The 26,467-nt window shown below is 38.3% G+C and overlaps 1 protein-coding gene across 2 annotated transcripts in view; it reads right to left on the reverse strand.

The window, feature by feature from the left end:
• Positions 1-26,467, reverse strand: part of LOC144256522 (uncharacterized) — a 140,205-nt gene that overhangs the window by 58,637 nt on the left and 55,101 nt on the right. The window contains exon 5 of one of the 2 annotated variants that reach the window (XR_013344117.1): positions 4,585-4,775. The exons of the other annotated variant lie outside the window; for it this stretch is intronic. The gene's annotated coding sequence lies outside the window, so the exon portion shown is untranslated. The remainder of the gene's footprint in view (positions 1-4,584; positions 4,776-26,467) is intronic. 2 annotated transcript variants of the gene reach the window in all.

Genomic DNA, 26,467 nt, shown 5'->3' on the forward strand with positions numbered 1-26,467 from the left:
AATTTATTCTGAATTTGCTTTGCCTGGAAGCTGAAACCCAATTCCTTAAAATCGACCAGGATAAGTGGATCTGGACAAGAGCCCTCTCCTCATGAATTAAAATTAGTATTATAGAAACACTTTCAACCCTAGAGACAGCACTTATGATGCTTTGGGGCAACAACTGCCAAAGAGGAGCAAATAAGAGTTATAGGTCATCATTGAGAAGGCTTCCTCTCAGCATTTTGTAATTAACAGTTTATTTCAGTGCCATAATTCAGCATAAAAGAATCCGCAAAGGAACCAGCAGCCTATGCCATTAAAAATTGCTAGTGAATGTGTTATTTGCAGCTATTAACACTTCTCAGTTGTGATCTTTGATAATTACTTTCATACTCCAACACCACCTTCATTTTTCACTCCAATTTCTTCTAAAGCTCTCTTGGAACATGGAATATTTGAATTTTATCTGCAAAATCTAATTTCTAAAAAATATTCACTGGATCATTTCTTTATTTTTTAATAGAACCCAGCTCTTTGCGTATGTTAGGTAAACACTCTACCACTGAGCTAAACTTCCAGCCCATAGTCTTCATTTTATAGTTGAGGAACAAGGAGCTACAAAGATGCTAAATGACTCTGCCAAGGTCACCCAGCTAACCTAGCAGACATTGTTCACAGGGTATTTAAAAATCATCTGGATCATTTCTTCAATATTTTAACAAAATAAAATCCCCCTCTACATGACAGCAAACATTTAAAAAATGTTACTATATAGTTTTATACCACACTTTTTGCAACACACTTTCATACACCAAAACCCTGTCTTACAACAACCCTTTTAATGCAGGCAGGGCAGATGGTCAGGTAGGTTGGCAGAATCTCTCATGGTGGAAGGAACTGGAGTTGAGAGGATAGGACTGTCTCACATCACAGAGACAGGATGTGCTGGGCTTACCCTGACATCTCATCAGGACCATGCATGGCAATCATTCAGGAGCCTGGAAAGCCCCCCAGCTGATGACTAAGACTCCCCCAAGAGAGTATTCTGGCACTTGCCATGACAAGCTTTGATCCTCGGTTGAATATTTACCAAAACCACAGGCTAACACCTTGACAGGATACTTCTTACTCTGTCCTAAATGGAATCAGGAACTACACAGAATTAGCCTCCTATATAGACCTCAGGAACATGGGTTTAGAAGCCTGGAGACACAGAAGTTGTAATGATGATTCGTTTTTACTTTTTAGGGTTGGGGATTGAACTCGGGGTCTTGTACATACCAAACATGTGCTCTACCACGGGAATACACCCTCAGCCCTTTCCATTTTTCAGATGAAGTGATTTACTCCAAGTGAACTATGCAGCCAGACTGCCTGGTTTCAAATCCAGATTCAGTCCCCTGCAGTGGGACTACACCTTAGCAATAAGTAGCCCCTCAAAGGTGTAATGGTTCAGAGTTAAAGGTCATTTTTCATCTATGTGATATTCCAAGGAAGACTCAGAGACCCAGGTTCCTTGCACCTGTGGCCCCACGATCTCCCAGGGATCGTCACAGTCTGTACTCAGCTGGCAGAAACTGAAAGAACAAAGAAAGCACTTCTTAAAACTTTCATCTAGAAATGGCACACTCTCACCTTCCAGCTGCCATCCTCATCTGAGGGGGGCTAGGAAATACCCATTGGTGATGCATCAAGAAGAAACACCCTGTGAGCAATGTCTGCTGTGTTAGCTGGGTGACCTTGGCAGAAACATTTAGCATCTTTATAGTTCATTGTTCCTCAACTATAAAATGAAGACTGTGGGTTGATAGTTTAGCCCAATGGTAGAGTGCTTGGCTAACATATGCAAAGACCTGGGTTCTATTAAAAAATAAATAAATAAAATATTGCTGCAAAGTTTTTATAAGGGTTCAGTGAGCTAACACATGGAAAGCTCTGGAAATCAGTAAATCTGCCGTAAACACCGGCTATTGTCCTTACCATCTTCACCCTGGCTATTTTTACCATGATTACTAAAAAACACAGTAGCAAGGATTAAGTCTACATCTTTTGACTCAATCCAAGGAGAACTTTTCCTACTTTTCCACACTGCTGCTACCGTCTGGAGCATTTATATAAAGTGATTCTCAACTGTCTTCCTAAAATACAAATGTTATTTCTCTAAAAAGCACAAATGAGAAAATCTGGTCACAATAATTGGAAACAACTGTTGGGAGCTAATAGAAGGACATAGATTTTATCTGATTTCAAGTTATATTCCAGTTTTTTTGTCTTACACTGAAATTTTTCATTTCAATGAAAGGCAGTACAAAAAAAAATGCCATGCCAGGAAGAAAATCCAACTAGCAGCTCGTTGTCCTCTAGTCCTGTATTTTGAGGGGAGAATATACATATTTAATTTTTTTCAGAGAACATTCTAGTATCTCTGCCTTCATATTTTTTTTTATGAAGGACATATTAAAGCAGCCATGAGTGCTTACTTGATTATTCCTTTCCCTTCTAGCCTTTTGGCTAAAGCAAATTATATTGTTCCATTTTTAGTTAATTCTATTTGCTTGATTATTAAGAATATCAGGAAATGAAAATTTCCTTCAGTAAATAAACCAGACACTTTCAATCACGTAAATAAAAATAGAAGAGCAAATACCACTTATGAACAATATAAGCTGTACATTCAATATCCTTGTGCTATTTCACCATCTAATGTTGCCCATTTGTCTGTGAAATAAACCGGGGCTTTATTGTAAATGTACTATGATTATGATTCAACTCTCAGGCCTGTGCATCTTGCCAACTGCCTAGACTCGATTATTATCCTATCTCACTTATCAGAGAGAAAAAGCTGCAGCATAGCAGATCCAGCCTGTCATTGTCGGAATAACATAAAACTGGGTTTGAAGCATCAATTTATTCTCACTGAAAAAGGCAGCATTAAACAAGTAGATCTTGAAGAGACATAATCTGGTCATCTTGTTCACTTCCAAAGTCATGGAAGTGAAAAGAAAGTCTGTTCACGCTCTCTCTCCCAGATAGGCCACCTCTGCACTCAGGAAAATTCTGGGGGTGGAATTTTTCAAGTATGTGCTGAAGGAAAGAATGCTTTGGAGCCCTGTTCTGGAAAACCTCCTGGACGCTTCTGAGTGTACCTCAACTGATTGGGTGACCACCAGAGGTCTCTCTGGGAGGGGATCTTAGACCATTGTAGCAGGGACTGCCATTTGTCTGCCAACATCTGCTCTTTACTCTTTGATAGTGATAGAACCATAGCTGTATACACTGCTATGCAGCAAGATCACACTAGTGTAGCCATAGAAGTTTTTACCCAAAGAATGTAAGAAGTGATAACGTGCCACCTCCAGCCTGAGATTTAAGACACCAAAGGGACTCTCAGCCTTCCCCATTCCTGAAGGTTAGAGCCCAGATGTGACAGTCTTAGCCTTGACAGTGCACAGAGTACCCTAGGGTTTCACTACTCCAGTGTGATCAGGAAACAGCAGCACCACATCCCCTGGGAACTCTTTAAAAATCAGAATCCCAGGTCCCACCCCAGACATACTAAAGCAATCTGCATTTTAACAAGATTCCTAGAGGAATCCAATACACATGCTGGCCAGAGGATGGCAGAGCTGAGGCCTGGAATGGACCCACGTCCTCCTGTGATCAAAGCTGTCCCATTGACCTGAAATGTTCACTCTGCTACTCTTTATAACCGGAAGAAACTTTTACTTAAGACATGGTATCTGGACTGTCTTCATTACCGATGCTTAGATTTATCCTTCAGTAATGTGATACTGTTTACAGGGTCTCATTTTAAACTTGCCTGGGGAGGCCCTATTCTAAAGTCATTGGGTCCTAAAACACTGCCCACAAGTCTGCACTCTGAGGATCCACCAGGTGTGACCTCAGTTTCCAAAAGGTAGCTCCCACTGCTAAGTGGGAATCCTTGTCCAAGAAGAAGGAGTTAAGTCAGAAACTTGAAAAGAGGAAGAGAGTTCCTAATGAGTGGTCACTATGAGAATCAAGGCTAGAAATCAAGAGATGAGCTGTAGATGAAACTGCAGAGGCAGCTCTGGGGACTTGAGAGATTCTCGTGGCTATCTGCAGCAGCTACCTTCCAGGTGTGCCCTCATGTCCTAACTGCCACTGCCTAAATTTCTACCATCTATGCAGAGAATTGCAGTCTTTGCTCTGCCAAGCTAAACCCAAAAGTTGTTTCAAGGTCAACATCTCATTTGTAAGTGACCAAATTATATTCCCAATTGGTGCTTCTCACCTGAATTCAAGCATTCTTAATTACCCACACAATTCTAACATGTTAGCACAGCTTGCAACACAACACATACTGACAACTATGTTCATATCCAGACTCAATTCCTCTACCCTCTCCCTCATCACAGGACTCTTCCATGGGCCCTTTCTGTTTTTCCACACAAATACGTCGCCATTCCAAAGAAACTCTTTTCTGTCCCCTTGTTTTGCATGTGCTTTTTCCTCATGCACTTGTCAATTGTTTTCCTGTTGAGAACTTAATTTTTTTTCTTTTTCTTTTTGAAACTTTCCAAAAATCTTTAACAAGATTTTTCTTTCCCCACTTGGATTTACCTTCTGTATCCTGCTACTTCACACTTCAGACTATGGCTCTGGATACCATTCCCCACCAAAATGAACCGTGGCTCCCTGCAGAAGCATTCGTTCCAGGTGTGGGGCAGTAAACATGCCCAGAAGCATGGAAGTTCTCCAAGACTTTGGAGGACACATCTCAGGAGTCAGGAAACGACTTGCCATGGCTCCCACTGGCCAACAAAGGGAAGGTGGACATGGATTTAGAAGAGAAAAAAAGTCAAGCATTAATCTTATGTTCCTTATTTGAAGTGTACTTCAAAGCATATAATGTGTCCTCATGTTTGCATACCTCATCTCTTCCTTGGCCAATTGCCACTGTTCCTGCTCTCCTAACATTGCCACCTGGCTTGCCTCCCCAGAGGTCAGGCTGGGCCTGGGTCTGGCACATGGTTATTTGATGCCCAGCTCCAGCCTGAGGAGGTGAGCACCACAGCTCTGGTTCCTCCCATTATTTCTGGGCCCAGATGAAGAGCTAAACCATTAATGCAGGGATCTGGCTTCTCCAGCTGCTGCCGGGGGCAGTCTGTAACTCCAGAAGTTTAAAGGTGATAACAGCTCCTAAGGTGAAATTTCACCAGTGAAAGATAGTATATGGGAAATCATCAAGATAAACTTGCCTTCCTCCCTCCCCTATGGACACTTCCAAAGTGTAGGATCTCCCCCTGGCACCCAGGAAGATGTCCTATGTGACCAAGAAGGCAGCTGTGTATTTTTGCAAGGCGATGCCAGCTCAGTAACATGCACTCCTGCCTTTGCTTTTCCTCCTTCCCACATCATTTCTCTTCAGATTCACTCCAGCTGCTCTTGGGTTGTGTCTCCCAATAAAACCTGTGTGCAACTTTCCCTCAGGCTTCGGGGTCTAGGGAACTTAGGGAATTCATAGCTAAATAAATGGTTGAAGCAGAAAAATTTGATAGATCTAGAACATCATCATTTTGCTACCTCTTATAAAATGAGCTTGTTATTTTATATCTATCAGTGACTGATAATATCACAAGCCAGATAAGTAGATACTCCTCCTAATTGAAGCAGGTAGAGAGAATGCCTGCGCACTGGTTTCTGTGGTGGGAGGAAGAGTCTTTCTCCTTTTCCTATTTTACTTTCTAATCCAGGTATTCCTCTGTTCCCTAAACACACCCACCATCCCTTGTTAATCTATGTCTGACTAAAATAAGCGGCAGTAGATATGTGTATATATGTGTGAACGGATAGACACACACCATATTCTTCTGTTTCTCATTTAATCCTAATTAAAATTTATGTGCCTCAGGGGTGGGGTATAAACCTCCTCCGTTATTTCCTCTCCTAATCCTCCAGAGTATGCAAAACAGGCTTCTGCAGACTGTGGGTGGACACTCAATGAAAATTATTAACGAGCTGATGAGTTACAGTAGGGAATGTCATAATTTGCTTGGCTTTTCTAGGAAATAAGGATTTAGTTTTTATGAATGTGAATAAAAAGCTGGCTCTCTGGGTTTCACAAAGTTATTTTCACTAACACATTCACAATTCTAAAAATTCTCCAGACTTAAGAAACCAATGGTAGAAGATTTAAAAGATTACATCTTATTGCATGGAACAATTCTCTTATGCAGGAATTCAATTTTGCAATAAGAGATTCCCATAACACAGATCAGTATGAGATTTAGTGTTTTCTCGTTGGCACAGGCTTTATCCTTAATTTCTGAGAGTACTAAAGATGCTGGAATAGGGAGCTAGCTGTGGCCTAGTGGAAAATGCGCGCGCACACACACACACACACACACACACACACACACACACACACACGGGCTTCTCAAGAACATTGTTGGTTTGGGCAGCATGGCCTCTCATTGCAGAGAAACCCCTTCTCCATCCATTATTTACAGAATCACATATTTGTACCAAAATATTTTGTTTCTTGAAGCTCTTTGGACTTTTGCCATAATGAGGATCTGAATTTTACAAGGTCAGTAAGGGTTATCAATAGACCCAGAGTCTACAAACCAATTCTAGCAAACTGAGCTGCAGGATGGCTATTATAAGAGAACCAGCATCAGCAGAATTAATGAAGAAAATTAATGACTTTCTCAGTCTGAGTGCAAAAAAGTGGGGACTTTGTAACAAGCTGCACAGAAGCTGCTAGCACAGACTGATTCCAAGACTTCTTTGTTTTATTCTGTACTGTTTACTGTGAGGTTCACAATGTAAGTAATTTTGCTTTGGGTTTTGTTTTGTGCTGGGGATTGAAATCCAGGCCTCACACATGCTGGGAAAATGCTCTTCCTTTAGGCCACACCTCCAGCCCCACTGGGATTTTCTATCTCTCTTTTTTTTTTTTTTTTGCTCTATTTTGCTAATATAAACCTAATTCCTAAATATAAGAAAAATAACAACTAAAAATAATAATACACATAAATACATCCTGGGAGCAAATTTTTACCCCTTACACATAAGATAGAGCACTAATCTCTAGGGTATATAAAGAACTCAAAAAGCTAAGCACCAAAAAACAAAAACAAAAACAAAAAAAAACAAATAACCCAATCAATAAATGGGCCAAGGATCTGAACAGACACTTCTCAGAAGAGGATATACAATCAATCAACAAATATGAAAAAATGTTCATCATCTCTAGCAATTAGAGAGATGCAAATCAAAACTACTCTAAGATATCATCTCATTCCAATCATCTCACTCCAATGGCAGCTATTATGAGGCCAAACAACAATAAGTGTTGGCAAGGATGTGGGGGAAAAGGTATACTTATACATAGCTGGTGGGACTGCAAATTGGTACAGCCATTAAGGAAAGCAGAATGGAGATTCCTTGGAAATCTGGGAATGGAACCACCATTTGACCCAGCTATCCCTCTCCTTGGTCTATACCAGAGCACTTAATATCCGCATACTACAGAGACACAGCCACATCAATGGTTATAGCAGCACAATTCACAATAGCTAAACTATGGAGCCAACCTAGATGCCCTTCAGTAGATGAATGGAGAAAAAAAATGTGGCATATATACAATGGAATTTTACTCAGCAATAAAAGAGAATAAAATCATGGCATTTGCAGGTAAATGGATGGTGTTGGAGAAGATAATGCTAAGTGAAGTTAACCAATCCCAAAAAAACAAATGCCAAATGTTTTCTCTGATATAAGGAGGCCAATTCGTCATGGGATAGGGAAGTTAAGCATGGGAGGAATAGATGAACTTTAGATAGGGCAGAGGGGTAGGAGGGAAAGGGGGCAGGGGGTTAGCAAAAATGGTAAAATATGACAGACATCATTATCCAAAGTACATGAATGAAGACACGAATTGGTGTCAACATACTTCATATACAACCAGAAATATGAAAAACTATGCTGTATATGTGTAATAAGAATTGTAATGCATTCTGCTGACATTTTAATAACAAAAATGTTCAATAAATTATTATTTGCAATAACTATCCTAAGAAATAAGGAAATTGGCATTCTCCAATCTGCCCTACTCTTTCAATGTACTTTTTAAACTAGATATTTATATTAAAATGATTAAAACTATCATATCCACTAACAATCAAAGAGAATAAGCAAAAAACCAATTTTGTTCAAAGTCTGCTGGGAATGTTTGCTTAAGTGTGGAGGATCCTATCGGGAAGATTCTAAAGATGTTTACTAAATGCCAAAAAGTTTAAGAAATTATGGCTAATAACTTGCTATTGGGAATGTTAACAGTAATTTAACAGATAATGTAACAATCATGTCTCATATGGTTTGGAATTGTTTTGATGAAAAACAGTAATAACAATTTGGCTCGCCGTGCACAAAAGTTAACTCAAAATGGATCAAGGAGCTTGATATTAAATCAGAGACACGGCATCTGATAGAAGAAAAAGTTGGTTATGATCTACACGCTGTGGGATCGGGCTCCAAATTCCTCAATAGGACACCCATAGCGCTAGAGTTAACAAATAGAATCAACAAATGGGACTTACTCAAACTAAAAAGTTTTTTCTCAGCAAAAGAAACAATAAGAGAGATAAATAGGGAGCCTACATCCTGGGAACAAATCTTTACTCCACACACTTCAGATAGAGCCCTAATAACCAGAATATACAAAGAACTCAAAAAATTAGACAATAAGATAACAAATAACCCAATCAATAAATGGGCCAAGGACCTCAACAGACACTTCTCAGAGGAGGACATACAATCAATCAACAAGTACATGAAAAAATGCTCACCATCGCTAGCAGTCAGAGAAATGCAAATCAAAACTACCCTAAGATACCATCTCACTCCAGTAAGACTGGCAGCCATTAGGAAGTCAAACAACAATAAGTGCTGGAGAGGATGCGGGGAAAAGGGCATTCTTGTTCATTGCTGGTGGGACTGCAAATTGGTGCAGCCAATTTGGAAAGCAGTATGGAGATTTCTCGGAAAGCTGGGAATGGAACCACCATTTGACCCAGCTATTCCCCTTCTCGGTCTATTCCCTAAAGCCCTAACAAGAGCATGCTACAGGGACACTGCTACATCGATGTTCATAGCAGCTCAATTCACGATAGCAAGACTGTGGAACCAGCCTAGATGCCCTTCAATAGATGAATGGATAAAAAAAATGTGGCATTTATACACTATGGAGTATTACTCTGCATTAAAAAATGACAAAATTATAGAATTTGGAGGGAAATGGATGGCATTAGAGCAGATTATGCTAAGTGAAGCTAGTCAATCTTTAAAAAACAAATACCAAATGACTCCTTTGATATAAGGGGTGTAAACAAGGACAGGGTAGGGACGAAGAGCTTGAGAAGAATATTTACAGTAAACAGGGATGAGAGGTGGGAGGGAAAGGGAGTGAGAAGGGAAATTGCATGGAAATGGAAGGCGATCCTCAGGGTTATACAAAATGTCATATAAGAGGTAAGGAGGGGTAAGTCAAGAGAATACAAATGGAAGACATGATTTACAGTAGAAGGGGTAGAGAGAGAAAAGGGGAAGGGAGGGGAGGGGAGGGGAGGGGGGATAGTAGACAATAGGACAGACAGCAGAATACATCAGACACTAGAAAGGCAATATGTCAATCAATGGAAGGGTAACTGATGTGATACAGCAATTTGTATACGGGGTAAAAGCGGGAGTTCATAATCCACTTGAATCAAACCGTGTAATATGATGTATTAAGAACTATGTAATGTTATGAACGACCAATAAAAAAAAAAAACAATTTGGGAAAGATATATTGCCTATCTTTTTCCAATCAACTTTAAGGTATAATTTACATACAATAAAATGTACCCATATTAAGCATAAAGTTTGAGTTTGATAACCATATATCCATGTGATCATCACCATAATCATTTATAAATATAAATCATTTCCCTCATGCTAAAGAGATTCCTCATATACTTTTACATGTAGTTCACCTTTCCCCTGGCAAACAAAAATCTGCCTTTCTGCCACTTTAGGTTATTTTTGCCTGTTTTAGAATTTTATATAATTAGGATCATAAAATACACAGAATGTGGCTGCCTTTTGTTCAGATTAATGGTTTTGAGATTCAGCTAATTTTGCATGAAAAAATAATTAACTTCTTTCTGTTTTAAGTGTTATCCACTGGGTGTATATTTCAAATATATTCTCTGGACCAGTTGTTTTTATCATGCAGTACAATTAGTAAATTGAGAATTTCCTACTTTTAAACAGATGCCAGATTTTGATTAGATGTATCCAGTGTCATCACTATGAAAATGTTCAAATGGTTGTATTGACTGTAATTTTGGTTAAACTGATATGAAAATAATATTTAAAGGCTTAAATAATTGAATAGACACTGAACACAATATGATTACAAGGACCAGTATTATGTTACTAACTGTAACATTGTTGTATTATATTACCTGCAATGGGAGATACATTGCTCATTGCTTAAAGACTTCTTTTTGTAAAAGTCATTCTTTACTTGTCTTACCAAATAAGCTTTCTTTTATATTCATGAATTTGTCATGCTTCGTTGAATGTGGTGAACAAGAAATCATCTTGATACCACCCTTGTATTTTTTCATTCCTTGCCCTTCTGCCCTTTGCAAGTTGGAATAGTATTTTCAACTTCCTCAGAGACACTGAATTTTTGATAAAATACTCCATTTTTCACTATCAGTTAAAAATTTAAAGGTTTAAATATTTAAAACATAAAACAAAAATGAAGACAAAAGCACCCAAATCCTTATTCTGAGAAACTATATTTAATATCTATATTTGTCAATTTATTCAGCAGATCTCTGTAACTGACTTAAAAACATTTATCCATATAGATAAGAATTGGATCGTGGCAGATAAAAATTAAAAAAAAACAGAATAGTACAATTGCCGATATTTTTTATTCATTTTTTATGTCACCAGTAAGTTTGTGAAATAAGCATAATGCTTAAAACACACTTCGGCACAAAGAATTCTCAGCCAAGAAATCAGTATAAAAACATGAGCTAAAATAGTCATCTTGAATTTCTTTACATAAAAATAAAATTTGAAAAGTAGATTGTGCTACCAAATCAAGTGTTATATTTTACAGAAAACAAGGCAGAACATCTTAACTGAGTAAGGAGGAAGTCAGAACGTGGCAAGCGAAGCTGAGAGCTTGTTGGCTCCCATCAGGTTCTTGTTTTAGTGCAAGAGGAGGGGGAAAATTAAAGTTTAAAAAAATGCATAATGTTGTAAATGAGGGAAAATAATGCAGGGTCAGAGGACAGAACAGAGGCCATACCAGATAGGCTAGTCAGGAAAGGGCCCAGAGGAGAGACCTTTGTGCCACAGTGAGGCACAAAGCATGTGAAGATCTGGAGAGAACACACCAAGCGGAGGGAAGAGCAAAGGTGGTTTATTCCCTCAACATAGCCTCAGTGATTCTTAGCATATGGTCTGGTCAGGTCTTGATCATGGATTCTCCAAATAAATGAAAATAATATAAGCCAGACTCAGTTACACACAGTCTCTCTCTTCCTCCCCTCCTGCATCCCACCACCAAGCCAACCAGGAAAATGAATTGGCCACAAGCTTTCTGAACTGTTGTGTGCATGAGAGTTGGTGAGCCCACCAAAAGCAAAAGGTGAACATCACAGGACGACTGAAGCCTGCCAGGCATTTAGTTAGCTCTTGCTTTTCATTGTGGTAATCAGGCTTCAGTTTTCTCTGCATCTAAACTTTTTCAGTAAAGGACAGTTTGCCTGTGGGAATCTAGGTAGCAAGAGGCATCATGAGAAGAGCTGAAGGCCACCTCCAGCTGAAAAGAGCAGATGAGGTCGCTTGGACCAATTCTTTCACTGACATCCCCTACAAAATCTGGATTAAAAATTTTTAATCTTAAAAGCATTATAGAAATAAATGATAAGAAGGATTTACCAGGCCAAAATTTTGAAGAGAGAAGCTCTTTTATCCTGGAGATTTTGGCCAATCTGGAAAGAGCAGCTACAAGGTGATCTTGTAAGAACAGGGAGGTGGTAGGAAGGCATGTTAAAATTAAAGTCTAGTACCAACAGAGATTAGAAGCTGCACACTCCCTCCCAAGGTCCAGGGCTGGGCCTCTGAAGGGTGACACAATGAAAGAGAGGATACTGACCTCTAATCAAATATCAAACATTGACCTTGTACTATTATCATCCTCGGGTGTTTGCAGAAGGAAATACTTCAGGAAAGAAAAAACATCATTCTAGTTTAAATTATTTCTGTATTTTTTTTCCAAATAAAATGCCCAGCACCCCCCCAAAAAAAGTGGTACATAAAGAAGTAAGACAACATGAGCCACAAACATTAGAATTATTAGAGAAAAACTAATACAATTACGTTCATAATAATAAAGGGCAACCTTGGAAACTTTTAGTGCTTTTTAAAATAGTCTACAGTGAAGTCAGAGAAACAAGAGAAGTGAAGGTATTAGGCAGAAGATACAGTACAGAAGTTTACATTCATTTTGAGTCACAGAAAGAGAGAAGAAAGAAGCAGAGTAATACCAGAAGAAATAAAATCAGAGTTTCCCAGACTTTAAAGATCTTAATCCACAGACTCAGGAAACCTGACAAAGTCCAAGAAGGATTTGTTTTAAATACCCCCATGGACTCAAAGTGACATTGCAGAAAGCCAAAGGGGGGAGGGAGGATCTTGAAAGAATAAGAGACAGGAACTAGGCTTCATTCCCAAGTCTTCTATGAATCAGCCATGAAACCTTGACCAAAGTACCTTTCTGTACCACTTCTGCACTATGCAAATAATAATGATTAGGGTCCGTGGTGGAGAAAATTTAACAAGACTATTTATGTAAAATTCCTCAAACAGTTACTGGCACATAAAAATAGTTCCCTTCCCTTCTTTGAGATAGGTCTACAAATCAATCATCAGGACTTTGCAGGTCCAGCCTTGTGAACAATACTTTTTATTAACACTTCTAATTGTACAAATAAGTGTGTTTTACTGTGATACTTTCCTACATGCATATGCATGAATTACACATTGATCATGCCCACTCTCCCTTCCAATCTCATCCTGCTTTCTCCCCTCCAACCAATCAGCCCATGAACAGTTTGAGATAATTTTAAACTTCCAGTGCAGATTTTTTTCTTAAATTATTTCAAGATATAATATTGAATTCAGAAATATAGTCAGACATTCCATTAGGTTAATGACATCAATGCCTTTTAACCTTTGAGTTAGAAGAGGTAAAGGGAATACTGATCAGAAATTAAATAAGACCTCTACCCAGTGCTTTGAAAATCATTTTCCACAAACACCTCTGAGAGTTGGTTTATTTTTGCAGTCTAAGTACTGTAACACTTCAAGTTCTTACTCAATTTTTCTTATTTGCCTTAATTATGAAAACCTTAAGGGTAAAATCTACACTGTCAAAAAAGAAAAAGTGGATACTTACAAATACTGTCTAATCAAATTCTTCAACATCCTCTTTCATAATTCTATTAAAAATTCTTTTACTTTGTGGTAAAAGCCTTTTTTTCTTCAAAAATTGGCTGCATTCTTGAATTCATATGTGCTAAAAATTTCTGAATGTAATATAGGAAATCTTGCAAAAAATTATTATATGTGCATGTGGGAAAATATCTTCTTTAGTGATACAGCAAAAGAATGTTAAAAGAATGTTTATTGCTGTACAGAGGGAAACAGTACGCATATTTTTTATGTTGACTCTACATATCCTTTTTTATCTTTAAACATTTACTTTTGCATTACTAGAACTCACATTGCTAGTAGTTGAATAAGGCCCTAATATTTTATTCTTTTTCCTCTAAAAGGAAAATTCCTGTGGATTTTCTTTGTGTTTCATGTTTCCTGAGGATTGGCCTCATTTTATAGATCTCAAAAATCCACATATCTTATTTGATACTTGAAAGTCACAGTTAAGTCCTTGCTTCAATATTACAGTGCAATAGATTAATTCTTTGCTCTGAGTCTTAGATAAGGAGAAAATCAGATCTTCATAACCAATAGAACTTCATGTGTTCTAAAAATTAAAAATCTTAGTCAATAATGAGGTGTTTAATATTGAATGCACCAGAATAAGAACCCTAACTCCCACTGAGCATGAATAGCTATAAGCACCATGAACTCTCAAAGTTGGTTATCACTCCTTAGGCATCATTTTTGAAGTTTTCTGCTTGATACTAAGAAGTCCTCCATTCTCCTCGCCTGCTGGGGAATAATGATGGGAAATCACTTCTCCCTCTCCTAGGAATGAGAACATTCATCAATAACAGACTTGATCTAGCAGAAGAATGAATATGTGAACCTGAAGAACAGGTCTCTTACAATATACCAGTCAGATGAAAAAGAAAGACTATTTAAGACATTTAGGACAGCACTGAACAAATAACTACATTTTTTAAAAAATATTATTTATTTATTTAAATTGTTGATGGACCTTTATTTTTTTATTGATATGCAGTATTGAGAATTGAACCCAGTGCCTCACACATTCAAGGCAAGTGCTCTACCACTGAGCCATAATCCCAGCCCATATATCTACATTTTTTGATACCTGAAGTTAAGGAGAAAAAACTTTGGGACTGTGGCTCAGTGGTAGAGTGCTTTCCTCGCATGTGTGAGGCACTGGGTTCAGTCCTCAGCACCACATAGAAATAAATAAATAAAAGTTAAAAAAAAAAAACTCAAGGGCACAGAAAACCTACTCAATAAGATCAGAAAACTTCCCTAATCTTGGGAAAGATATAGATTTTAATGTACAGGAGGTTTATAAGACCCCAAATACACATAATTAGAAAAGATATTCACTATAGCATATTATAGTCAAACTGGCAAAACTACAAGACAGAGAAAGCTCTAAAATCTGCAAGAGAAAAGCACCAAGTCATATTTAAGGGTATCCCTGTAAGACTCACAGCAGATTTCTCAGCAGAAACTCTCCTACAAACCAGGAGGAAGTGCAATGATATTCTGAGTTCAAACTTCCAACCAAGAATACTATAACCAACAAGGATATCCTTTGGAAATGAGTAATAAAGTCCTTCCAAGACAAGCAAAAACAAGGAAGTCATAACCACCAGACCAGATGCTTCAAAGAGTCCTATATCTAGAAGTGAAAGAAACCCAACTACCTTCGTGAAAATATAAATCCAACAATAATAGTAGACACACAAAAGAGAAAAGAACCAAACATTATCAATCCAGTAAACCACCATCAAACCACAAAATAAATGAAGAACAAAGAACATTTAAAAGTTGAAGAAAATCAAAATGATAGGCACTAAATGCTCACCTATCAATTGCACTAACTTTAAGTGCAAATGGACTAAATTCTCCAATTAAAAGACACAGACTGGGCTGGGGATGTGGCTCAAGCAGTAATGCGCTCACCTGGCATGCGTGGGGCTCTGGGTTCAATCCTCAGCACCACATAAAAATAAAATAAAGATGTATCCACTGAAAATTAAAAATAAACATTAAAAAATTCTCTTTTTTTAAAAAAAGACACAGATTGGCTGAATGGATATAAAAACAAAATGTAACAATATTCCGAGTACAAGAAACTTACCAATAAATACACAAATAGACTAACAAGGATGAAAAATGATATTGCAAGCAAATGGAAATCTAAAGTGAGCAAAAACTATACTTACCTGGCAAAACAGACTAAGAAAAAGCTAAGGAAAAAAGAAGGTCACTGTGTAACACGGGATCAATTTAAAAAGATATGATAGTAAATCCTTATAACCCTAATGTTGAAACACCCAGTTTTATTAAACAAACAATAATAGACCTAAAAGGAGAGAGGTAGACTCTAATACGATAATAGAAGATTTCAACACCCTACTTTCATTGATGGACAAATCATCCATATTAGAAAAAAGGCAATGCTATCATTCTAAATCAAATGGACTCAACGGATATTTACAGAATATTCCATCCCAAAGCTGAGGAATGTACTTCAGTGCAAGGAACTTTCCCTAGAATAGACCATATATTGGACTACAAAACAATTGAACAAATTTTAAAAAATTAAAGTCATGCTGTGTATCTATTCTTATCACAATGGAATAAAGCTAGAAGTTAACAAAAGAAATTTTTAGAAATTACACAAATACATGAAGATTCAATCCACTACTGAATGATCACCAAAAGGGGGGTGAGGGTGGATTTAAAAATTCCTTGAAACAAATGAAAATGGAAATAAATACCAAAACTTGTGGGATACAATAAAAGCAGTACTAACAAGGAAGTCTATGGCAGTAAGTGCCTACATAAAAACAAAAATCCCAGATTTCAAATAAACAACTTAACTATACATCGCAAGGATTTAAAAAACAAAGAACCTACCCTGAGATTAAAAGAAGGGAAGTAATAACAAAGACCAGAGCAGAAATGAAATAGATAAGATACAGAAGATCAATGAAAGGGTTGGTTTTTCAAAATGATCCATGCAATTGACAAAACTTTAGCTAGACTAACCAAAAAGAAAAGGTAATGCTCAAATATAGTCAGGTGAAAAAGGAAAAAAAAATACAACCAATAACAGAGAATGCAAAGGATTATTAGGGATTGTTTTTAAAAATTATATACTAACAAATTGGAAAAACTAGAATAAATGGGAAAATTTCAGGATACATATGACCTACCCAAAGCCCATGAGGACATAAAAGAAACACTGAACTAGATAGACCAATTTCAAGTAATGAGATTGAATCAGATCTGATGTCTTCCTTACTGAGTTTTACCCATTTTTTTTGAAGAACTAATGCTAATTTTTCTCAGTCCCAAAGATTAAGGAAGGAACCCTTCCAAACTCATTCTATGAGGCCAACATTTCTGTTACTAAAACCTAACATGACTACAACAACAACAAAAGAACTATGTTTATTAGATGCAAAAATTCTCAACAAAATATTAGCAAATCAGATTCTACAGCACATCAAAAAGGTCGTTCATTGAACAGGTCAGTTTCATTCTAGGGATGCAAAGATAAATGTTATCAACAAAATGAAGGATAAAATTCATATGAACATTTCAATAGATGCAGAAAAAGCATTTGATAAAATTTGCCAGAGCAATTAAGCAAGAGAAAGAAAGAAAAGACATAATTAGAAATGAATAAGTCAAGTTGTCCTTATTTGCCTTTGATATGATTCTCTATAGAAAAACCTATGGGGTTCTCCAAAAGACTATTAAACTGATAAATGAATTCAGTAAAACAGAATACAAAAATCAAGATAAAAATGATAGCTTTTCCATACACCAATAACAAATTTACTAAGAAATCATGAAAGCAAGCTGGTTCCCAACAACTACAAAAAAGATAAAATACCCAGGAACAAGCTTAACCAAGGAAGTGAAAGACCTTTATAATAAAAATGACAAAACACTGATGAAAGAAACTAAAGACACATGAAGATGGAAAGACCTCTCACATTCTTGTACCAGAAGCATGTTGTTAAAATATACATACTACCCAAAGCAATCTATAAATTCAATGCAATCCACATCAAAATACCAATGACATTCTCCACAGGACTAGAAAAGGAAATCCTAAAATTTATATGGAAATTTTATAAAAGATAAAAAAAGAGTAGAGCTGGGGGCATTACAATACCTAATTTCAAGACATAGTAACCCAAGCAACATGGCATTGGCATCAAAACAGACACAGACTGATGGAACAGAATAGAAATCCTAAAATAAGCCCACATATCCAACAGCCAAGTGATTCTTTACAGAGGCACCAAAAACATATACTGGATAAAGAATAGCCTCGTTAGTAAAAGGTGCTGGGGAAACTGGATATTTCCGTCTTCAGTTCAGAAGTCTGAAACTCAACCACTTTCTCACCCTGTACAAAGCAAATCAAGATGGATCAAAGACTTAAGTGCAAGATCTAAAACTACCAGAATAAAACATATGGGAAACACTTCAAGACATTGGTATAGCAATGATTTTCTGGACAGCAAGCACCCCAACACATGGAAAGCTAAAGTAAAACTTGCCAAATGGGATGACATCAAACTAAAATTTTTTGCACAGCAAAAGAAACAATCAGTGAAGAGAGAACCTACAGGAAATATTTGGCAACTATTCATCTGACAGAGGGCTAATATCTAGAATATATAAAAAAGAGAAAACTTTTTAAAAGTTTTTTTAGTTTTTTTAATCCAGTTACAATAAATACAAATAATCAAATATATGAAATATATATTTGAATAATATATATGAAAATATCGCATTGATCACCAGGGAAATACAAATCAAAACCACAATGAGAGCTGGGCATGGTGGCACATACCTGTATTCCCAGAGGCAAGAGAATCACAAGTTCAAGGGCAGCCTTGGCAACTTAGTGAGGCCCTATTTCAAAATAAAAAAGATTAAGAAGGGCTAGGGATGTGGTTCAGTGATTAAGCACTCCTGGGTTCAATCCCTGGTACCAAAAAACAAAACCAAACCCATAACAAGATACAAGTTAGAATGGGTTTTATAAAAACAAAAACAACTGCTGGCAATGACATGGAGAAAAAGGAATTTACACACTCTTGGTGGGAAGGTAATTAGTGCAGTCTTTATGGAGAAGAGTAGAGATGTTCTTCAAAGAACTAAAAGTAGATCTACCATGTGATCCAGTTATCCCACTTCTGGATATATATCTCCAAAGGACATGCAATGAGCATACCAAAGAGATACCTATACGTTTCTTCACACTATTCACAATAGCCAAGATATGGAATCAGCCTTGGTGCCCATTAACAACAGTTCAGTAGACAAAGAAAATGTGATATAAGCAGGGTACAATGATGGTGGCTGCCTATAATCTCAGCAACTCTAGAGGCTCAATCAGGAGGATCACAAGTTCAAGGCCAGCCTGGGTAACTTAGCAAGATTGCCTCAAAATTGAAAAGTCAAAAGAAATGAGGACATGCTCAGTGATAAAATGCCTCTTGATTCAGTCACCAGTACCCACTCCACAAAATGAGGTACATAGACACAATAGCATATTAATGCAGCCATAAAGAATTGACTCCTGGGCTGGGACTGTAACTCAGTGGTAGAGTGCTTGCCTAGCATGCATGAGGCACTGGGTTCAATTCTCAGAACCACATAAAAATAATGACAAATAAAATAAAGGCATTTGTCCATCTACAACTACAAAAATTTTTTTAAAAAAAGAGAATTGATTCCTGTTATTAGCAGCAAAATGGATGGAACTGGAGATCATTGTGTTAAATAAGTCAGACACAGAAAGACAAGTACCACATGTTCTCATATGTGGATGCTCAAAAAGTCCACCTGAAGGTAGGATAGTGACTAGAGATTGGTCAGGGGAAGGGAGCATGGACAAAAGGAGGTTAGATTAATGCACACTTATATGTATGGAAACGGCACAGAATCTCATTAATATATTAATTTTTTTAAAATTTTATTTTATTTTTATTTTTTAGTTATCGGTGGACACAACATCTTTGTTTGTATGTGGTGCTGAGGATCGAACCCGGGCCACACGCATGCCAGGCGAGCGCACTACCGCTTGAGCCACATCCCCAGCCCCAATATATTAATTTTATACATATTACTTATATTATTAATATAATAAAATTTTAAAACTCCAATGGGAGGAGGACATTCTACAAAATACCCAGCTAGTATGCCTTTAAACTGTCAAGGCAAGTCTAAGAAATGGTCATAAGCAATAGAAGCCTATAACATGGTAACTAAAGGTAATATGGTATTCCAATAGGATTCTAGAGCAGAAAAAGAACATGAAGTAAAAATTAAGGAAATATGAGGAAACCTGTGGACTTTAGTTAGTACCAATATTGGCTCATTAATTATGACAATTTCTCCTACTGCCAATGTTTTAGTAAGTTAAGCATGGAGTATGTAGAAACTCTGTACAACCTTTGTGAATCTTCTGTGTTTATATAAAACTATGATTCTCTATAGAAAAACCTATGGGATTCTCCAAAAGATTATTAAACTTATGATAAATGAATTCATAAATGAATGTAAAGTTAATTTCAAAGTAAGTTTCAAGAAACTAGATGTACCTGGGCACAGTGCCATGTGTCTGAAGTCCCAGCTACTTCTGAGGCTTAAGCAGGAGGGCTACCTCTTGAGGAGGGAGGCTTAGTTGTGATTTCTAGTCTGACTAATAAAGATTCTCTTTCTGCCTGCACCAGTCTTTATAAATGAAGAAGCACTGGGCTTTATTTACTCATTCATATTTAAGTATTTGATTTTTAATTCTGAGTCTTGTGGTCTGCTTTGCCTGAAATTCAGTTTTCATCCATAAAGTTAAAGTGATGATAGAGGCAGTATGCAAAAATAGCTTAGGGAATGATTTTTAAAAAATACATGTTTGGAAAGATGAACTTGTAAGATTGGTGCTATGGTTTGGATAGGAGTTGAATGTGTCTCCTTGTGTCCATATGCAATATTGGGCAGTGGTGGAAACTCTAAGAGGCAGGGCCCACTAGGATGCAATTAGGTCACTGGGGTATCAACCTTGAAAGAGATTAAAGCCAGTTAGCTCCTGTGATACTGGATTGTCAAGAGAACAGTAATTCTGGCTCCTAAACCTGTCTGGCTTTCTGCCTCACCATGTGACCTCTCCCTTGAACACACACTCAACGTGCCATCCACCATATTGTGGTATAGCCAGAGGCCTTCAACAGAACCAAGCGATGTTGATACTGAGTTCTTAAGTCTCCAAGGCTATGAACTAAACTTTTCTGTCAAAGCAACAGAAAGTTGCTTTCTTACCAACAACACTCAAAAAATATCTCCAACAATGATAGGCAAGTTGGCTGCCTCCATTCTTCACAGGAAAGTCTAAACTGGCCTGCCTCTGGCTACCTCCTTTAAGATACCTCATTAACTTCCAAAGAAAAATAACTACCCTCCCACACTGGCAATTCAAGGCTTCCAGATAATATTTCATGAGATACGGCTTTGCAAGAATTTTGGGTAGCCTGTCAGAGTATCAGCTCATCTGTGAGGCACATAGTTTTTCATCTTTGATGGTGTCAGAAAAGGTGAATGGAAAAAATTCATCAAGAGACAATAAGTAGAAAAATGTCACAGTAGCACTAAGAACACTTAAAAAGGGTCTATTGTTTTTCTGCATTGATATATCTTTTCATATATATTTATTTTCCATAAAAGAGGAGACAAGCACACAATTAATCAAGGACACAAATGAAAAGCCATGCTGTCTAGCTTTATTTCATTATGAATGCTTCTAGCATTCTTTGTTTCAGCACTACTAACACATGTGGAAATTAATTAGAACAAGAAAGGTAAGCTCTTTGGGGGACATACATCTATCTTTATCCTAAGGAAATAAATATAGTGATTATCTGAAGGGGTTTCAAGGTTGAGTTTGGAGGGCGTGTGTGTGTATGTGTGTTTGTGTGTGTATAATAGTAGTTGTGATCATCAGAAATCTATTAATTAACTTGAGATAACACTAAATGCTAGAATTATAGAGTGCTATATACATAGAAGTTTTGTTCTTAGAACTGTGCGCAATAAAATGGCATGAACTGTATGCAAATGACAGAAGGAATTAACATCTTCACCTGAAAGTTATCATAATTTGCTCCCCAGCCATCAAAACATTTTCATGAGTCTTAGGAATTCTCTACTTTACGAGTTGTGGTCAGAGGTAAAGTCCACCTTTCACCACCCAAGCCAAGATTTCCTGATTCATTCTCACAGCATCAATTGCTGTTAGCAATCTAGGCTCGATCAAATAGATACAGACTAAATCAAGGAATGGGGAGGAGCAGGGGTAGCAGGAATTGTTCCATCAGCAGCACCCAGTGCTATGGAGCCACAGTGGCAGTGCCATGATAGAGTGTGCTGTCCAATACCCAAGCTGTAAAATCCTGTGTGCAGTACCAACAGCAGTGTCCTCACTTGACCAACTTTCTGCTGTAATTTCGGATATCCCTGATCCAATCAGGGCTACCTAATTTCAGTGGGGAAAGCAGAATTCAATCTTCTGGTATTTATGTGAGGCACCAAGTATGTTTTATATAAATTACTGTTTAAATCGAGGTGGGTTGGCTCATTTTTCTTACAAAAGCAGCCTGATACAAGAATGATCATAGGAAATAGGGAGAAATCTGCAATTGATTATTTGACCTGGTTGAAGTAAAAAGCAATAAGAATTCAGTTAGTAGTGAAAGATGGGCAGTGGGAGGGACTCCAGCCTTCTGAGGACCTAAAGAGGTGAATTTATTTCATTGTTTTCCCACGGCCATATGGAACAAAGTACTCTTAAGTGGTTATTGCCACAGAGCAAGGTTTAACCAATCTCAGCAATGTTGACATTTGGGGCTGGACCATCCTTTGTTATGGGGCCATCCCATGCATTGGAGGATGTTTAGCAGTATTCCTGGCCTCTATACATTAGATGCCAATAACACCACCACACACTGTAATGACAACTGATGTCTCCAGACATTGCCATTTCCCCTGGCCAAGCAAGCAACAACGGCTCTGGTTTGAAGCTGAAGGACTTTTGAATGTGTAGCTTGGTAAAGGATAATGATAATCCTTCATTTTCCAGTCCTTAGTCCTAGGAATAGAGAAAACAATGGACTCCATTTACTTGGCCAAAAGTCTCCCTTATCTCTTATCTACAAGTCTATTAGAGACAAAGGCCAGTCTCAAATTACAATCCTGCTTCCAACTTAATGGGGTCAGTGCTACTCAAAGAGCTGCAAATGGGGAGGCCATGTGGAACTCGGGCAAGTCCATTCTAAGACCCATCACCCCCAGCTGCTGGGGTGGTGCCTGCACAAACCCTTCAGCTGTCCAACCTCTTTAGAATTGCTGCAGCTGAAGACAGTTGTCCTGTCCAAGGTCAAAACTTCTTCAATGGGAAGTCCACATCCAGTGACTGAGGACACAGGGGTATGATTGCCTGATCCTTCACTTCAATCTCAGGACAACTCCTAAAGGCTTCCCCAGTGACTGAACTCTCTGTGGGTTCAGCTAAGATCTTGACTGAGATGCACTGGAGCCAAGGGTAAGTTGGCAAGGGGGCTCCCTGGGAGAAGGTGGGGAGGGAACCCTGATTTAAAGCATTTACCAATTTCCATGCAAGCCAACTACAGTGTACTGAGTCATAGCTTCTCCCTCAGCCTCTATTTTCTTCCCTTCTGTTCTACAGGTGGTAATCTCAAGAGCATATGCTGATGAAACTCTTGCTCCATTCCATCTCAAAGCCTGTTTCTTAAGGATTCAACCTGTGACATGTAGTGACCTGTTTTAAGTCAGCTATTTCATCACTGTGACTAAAAGACCCAACCAGCACAGTTGTAGAAGATTAAAGGTTTATTTAAGGTCTCATGGTTTCAAGGTCTCAATCCATAGACAACAGACTCCATTCCTTAGTGCTCAAGTTTAGGTAGAACACTGTGGCAGAGAGAAGCAGCTCACATGGTGATCAGAAAGCAGATAGACTCCCCTGGCCAGATACAAATATACACCCAAAGCCACACCCTAATTCCCACCTCCTCCAGCCACACCCTTCAGTTACCACTTCAATTACCAATCAGTTAATCCCTATCAGGGGATTAAATCACTGAGTTATGGCTATAACCCAATCAATTTACCTTCAAACATTTTTGCATTGTCTCACACGTGAGCTTTTGGAGGACACCTCACATACAAACCATAACATGACCCATGAGTGGTGACCCCTATAAAGTGGGACAAATGTCCCTTGAGAGAAAAAAGTCTCAACATTCTAATCATGAAAAGCCTTGTTCAAAGTATTTTGGGAAGACAGTGAAGCATCTTTAACAAGACCAAGCATGCATTTTAGGAAGGTTGCTCTGGAAGCAGAACACAGAATAAGCTGGAGTGGCAAGAGATCATTGCAGTCCAGCTGGAACAGTGACGGTGGAGCTGGAGGGGAAAGCCCACTACAAATTGGGAGTACTTAGTGACCAATTAGTTGTGAGGTTGAAGAAGGGAAAGAGTTGAAGTTTACAATCACTGCTAATTTGTGAGACTGGTCAGACTAGTTCATGGCAGAGAATTTAGGAAGAAAGTAAATTTCAAGTAGGATGAGTTCAAAGTATGTAATTGTTTAAGTCAGCTTTTCCACTAAGGGACCAAAAGACCTGACCATAGCAGTTTTAGAGGAGGAAAAGTTTATTTGTAGCTCAAGGTTTCAGAAGTCTCAATTCACAGATGGCCTACTCTGTTGCTCTGGGCCCAAGATGAAGCAAAACACCACAGCATAAAGGTGTGGAAGAGGAAAACAGTTTGAGGTTTTGGTCACTAGGAAGCAGAGAGAGCTCTGTTCACCAGGGACAAAATATATACCCCAAAGGCATGCCCCCCTATTTACCTCCTCCAGCAGCACCCTATTTGCCTACAACAGTTACCACTCAGTGAATTCATACAAATGGCTTAATGCGTTGATTAGGTTAAGGCTCTATAACCCAATCATTTCACCTTTAAACTTTCTTGTTTTGTCTCACACACGAGCTTTTTGAAGGATAACTCATATCTAAACTATAACAACCATGAATTCAAAGTGGACCATCAAGGAGGAAATATTCAGCAGGGATATATATGTGTGCAGGTATGTGTGTGTGTGTGTGTGTGTGTGTGTGTGTGTGTGTGTGTGAGAGAGAGAGAGAGAGAGAGAGAGAGAGAGAGAGAGAGAGAGAGAGAGAGGGGGGGGACAGAGAGGAGAGAGAGGGGACAGAGAGGAGAGAGAGAGAGAGAGGGAAGGAAAGAGAGTGAGAGACATACATCACATCATGTTACTTACATTCATACCCTGAATAGTTCTGAAGGCTGTATAAATAGATGAAAAAAATAAAGTGAAGGAGATTAAGACAGGAGAGTTTAATCCACAGAAGACAGACCTTACACAACAACAGCTAAAGAAGGACGACCAAGTCTGTCCTGAACTTCCCTGTGGTAAAACAGAGGGAAATCATTGTGATTTTTCTTGGTCTGGTCTTTCTTATTTGGTCTTAACATTTATTCTGTCAAGAATGGCCATTTATTAAGATAGCTGTGAACTTGAGGGGAAAGTTAGGTTCCAGTGTATTGATCAAATGAGACGCTATGAGGAGATAAAAACTAAATTGCATGAAACAAAAGTGTTCCTTACAGAGTCAGAGAGCTTAGGGTTGCTGACAAGTAGCAGAGGAAAATCCAGGAGACGTCAGGGAGCTGAGCCAACACCAAGGAGCTGGAGAGAACTATGGGACTATTCTTTTAGTAAGGCCCACAGGCCTCATGGATTGGCTGATTTAAGGAAAACTCGTGCAAGGTGGGGGGGCTTGTTTGCTTGACTCTGGTGCTGACCTGTAGGTTCATCATGGTCAGCAGCTGTGTGGTATATTGGTCTGGGGTCTGTGGAATGAGGAACAAGGGGCTCTGATTATAAACAACCACACACACATGGAGGGAAAGTTTTAACAAAGACAAATGTGACAATTTAATGCCAAACCTATAAATGCATGTCAAGGCAGCAACTACCTTAAATTTGTGATAGAAACATAATTAAGCACATGGTTCATTGAGTCTCAGATTAAAAGCATGTCTGTGTGGGCTAGAGGTGTGGCTCAGTGGAAGAGCCCTTGCCTGGCATGCACAAGGCCCTGGGTTTGATTCCCTAGCACAGGGATGAGGCAGGGCAAGGAATCAGTGGTTTCAGAGACTCACCTGTCCTCAGGCAGTGAGTTCTAAGGGGAAACATCTTCCAGAGCTAATCACAAGTTGGCTATAAACAAAAGGAGACTTAGAAGAGAAGCAAGATGTAAGAGTCAAGGGGTGTAGGTGGTAGTGATGATCTGGGCACAAGGAGAGTTTGTAATGAGAGAACTAGAACCTAACTTCCCCTCAAATTCACAGCTATCTCGACTTCCGGCCTCTCCTGACAGAGAAACTTTAAGACCAAAGTAGAAAGACCAGACGGAGAAAAATCACAACTATTTCCCCCTTTTTTTTTTTTTTTGCCACTAGAAAGTTCAGGACAGATTTGCTGGCCATTCTGTAGCTGTTTAACTTCTGCCTTTTGTGGATTAAACTCTTCTGTCTCAATCCCCTTCACTTCATTTTTCCATCTATTTTTTAAATCTTGTATATATTTATACAGCCTTGCTTTGGAACTATTCAGGCTATGACTGTGAAGCCTAAGGATGGAATCTTGAAGATGACTGATATTTAAGAGAAAAGCTGGAAATTCGAGAGGGGAAAGAGAAGCATAACTGAGCTGCCCAAGGCTCACCCCATCCGAATTGCAGATGCACAAATTGGAAGTACTTGCAAATGTATTTAATTTCAACCATCTACTTACATGACAGCAGAAACTGTGGTCTTAAAATAAACCAAGGAGAACCTTTTGATGTTT

The sequence above is a fragment of the Urocitellus parryii genome, chromosome 8 (genome assembly GCF_045843805.1).
Source record: "Urocitellus parryii isolate mUroPar1 chromosome 8, mUroPar1.hap1, whole genome shotgun sequence".
Classification (NCBI taxonomy): Eukaryota; Metazoa; Chordata; class Mammalia; order Rodentia; family Sciuridae; genus Urocitellus; species Urocitellus parryii.